Raw genomic sequence first — 2,500 nt, forward strand, 5'->3', positions numbered from 1 at the left:
GGAAGAACGAGGGGAACGGGAACCCCCGCCGCCCACGGCAGACGCGCTGCGCGCGGACGCGGCAGCACGGCACGGTACCCCCGCGGTACCCACCCGCAGACAGCCGCGCCCGCGCGGGAGTGCCGGGGGGGGCGAGGCCCGCGCCTCCTCCCCCAACCGGGCTCTCGTCTCCCCCAACGCCCCACCGGGCGTCGCTGGACCAACGGGGAACCCCTGCCGGCGAAGCCCCGGCGGGACGAACTCCGCGAGAGCGGGCGCTCCGGGAGCGGGGAGCTACGGAGCGCTCCCCGAGTCTGCACTTAGGGGGACGAAGGCCCCTCCCCGCCCGGGGGAGAGCCTGCGAGGCGACCCCAGCCGCGCCGCTCGGCGGGCACCGAGGCGGCGATTGATCGTCAAGCGACGCTCAGACAGGCGTAGCCCCGGGAGGAACCCGGGGCCGCAAGTGCGTTCGAAGTGTCGATGATCAATGTGTCCTGCAATTCACATTAATTCTCGCAGCTAGCTGCGTTCTTCATCGACGCACGAGCCGAGTGATCCACCGCTAAGAGTTGTCTGGCTTTTCGGCACCGCCCCGCCAGCGCGGAGGGGCCGGGACCGCTCGCAAAGGAGCGGCCCCTCGGAGAGCGCGGCACGGCGGCCGCTCGCCTCACATTGACCGTACAAGCACAGGAGAGGGGGGGAAAATAAAACGAAACCCCGAAGCGGCAAAAGCAAGGGGCGGGGAGCCCGCGCTCCCGGCTTTTTTCCCTCCCCCGAGGAGGGAAAAACGCACCTTGCGGCGCTTCGGGGCCGGACCAGGCGCCCGGGCTCGCTCCGACCTCGGCGCGGAGGAGGCCCGCCGCGCGCCGCCGGGAACGTGCCCCGAACCCGGCCTCGCCTCGCGTGCACAGGGAAAGAAAACCCCCTTCGCTTCCCCACCCAACGGCGGGGGGGGGTGTGTGTCTCGCTGGCCGCCCCGTGCCGTCGCGGAGACGCCACGAAGCGAGGCAGCGGAGACCCCCCCCCCCCCGCCCCGGGGAGCGAGGGGGGCCGGGCGCACAACCCCGCCGGAGGAGAGCGCGCGCGCGCCTCCGCACCGGCCCCTCCAACGCCGCCACCGCTGCGGCCCATCCCGGACTTTCTTTTCCCCCGCTTTGGCCCCGGGGCCGAGCCCCGGCCGGCTCGCGCCCTCGGGCGGCTTCCTCTCGCCACCGAACCCCCCCCCGCCGCGGGGGACGGAAAACGGCTTGCGAGACGGAAAGCCCGAGCCCACGTGGGACGCCACCGCGGCGACCCGCCGGCCCTCGCCGGGCGGCGCACCCGCCGACCGACAAACCCCAGCGGCACGAGCCCCTTCCATCCTCCCCCGGCGCCACCGCGCCGCCGGCTTCGCTCGCTCGACCCCTTCCGTGGCCCCGCGGCCAGGCGGACAGCGGACGGCGCTGAGCCGGGGGGCGGGCCCCCGCTCTCCCCGTTTCCACGCGGAGACCGGGGGTGGGACGCCCCCGGCTGCCCGCCCGTCCCCCACCCGGCACGCGCCGGGAAGGCGAACGGGGAAGCCCGCGGGCAGGGCCCGGGGACCGGGACAGCCGCAGCCGGTGGCAGGGTGCCCTCCGGCGAGGGGACCGGAGCCGGAGACGCCGAGCGACGCCCGCCGCCGCTCGGACGCGGTCACGCCACCCGAAACCGGCCCCGGACGGGGGGGAACCGGCAGCGCGAGACCGCCGAGGGCGCCAGCTCGCCGGGGCCCCGCTCTGGGGCCTGGGCAAAGGGAAAAGGGACCGGGAGGTCCGCAGCGGCCCGCGCCGCAAGAGGCGCCGCCGCCGAGCCGCGGCAACGCGCCCGCACAAAACCCCCGGCGGGGGCGAAGCACCCTGGGCCAGCCCCCACCGCGGGGGCTCGCCGCCCCGGCCCGCGAGAAGCCCGCGCTTCAACGCGCCGCCGGGGACGCCCGTGGCGAGGCGAGGCGCGGGGCCGGACCACGGCCGACCTCGCGCGGTGGGCTCTCTCCGGCCGAGCGCTCGGACCGCAGAGAGGGGGGGGGCAGCAGAGTCCCCTCCCCGGCCCGGCGGGCCCCCGGAGGACGACGAGCGCGACGACGGCGGACCTAGCCAGAGGCATTGCGGGGGCAACCCCCGCCCCTCTGAAGGCACCCGCCCGCCCCCGCGCTCGCCCCCGCATCCGGGGGTGGCGCGCCGAGCCGCCCGGGTCTTTAAACCGCCACCCGGCTTCCTCCGCGGTAGGGCAAGGCCGCGGACGAAGGCGCGGAACGCTAGGTACCTGACCCTGGGGTGAGGGAAACCAGACTTAAGGCCCCGCGGGGGTGCCTCCCCCCACTGCCGCCGTCGGGGGGAGCGTCCGCCCCGCGGGGGCCGCGCCCGACGTCCGCCGCCACCACCGCGCCCCTGGCCTGGCCCGAGGCCCGGGGTTTCCCTCAGTCAGCCGGCGCTGCGCTCGGGGAGGAGGGACGCGGCTGGGGACGCCCATGCCGCGCGCTCGCCGCGCGGCGAGCGCCCGGCTA

The 2,500-nt window shown here is 76.8% G+C and overlaps 1 non-coding gene across 1 annotated transcript; it reads right to left on the reverse strand.

Annotated features, from left to right (window-relative positions):
- Nucleotides 1-397: 397 nt before the first annotated feature.
- LOC137457775 (5.8S ribosomal RNA) lies at nt 398-550 on the reverse strand. Its single transcript, XR_010991430.1, has one exon. It is a non-coding gene; the product is annotated as a 5.8S ribosomal RNA (ribosomal RNA).
- Between the last annotated feature and the right edge of the window lie 1,950 nt (nt 551-2,500).

This window comes from Melanerpes formicivorus, unplaced genomic scaffold (genome assembly GCF_026170545.1).
Source record: "Melanerpes formicivorus ecotype bairdi unplaced genomic scaffold, bMelFor1.0.p_v2 SCAF_196, whole genome shotgun sequence".
Lineage (NCBI taxonomy): Eukaryota > Metazoa > Chordata > Aves > Piciformes > Picidae > Melanerpes > Melanerpes formicivorus.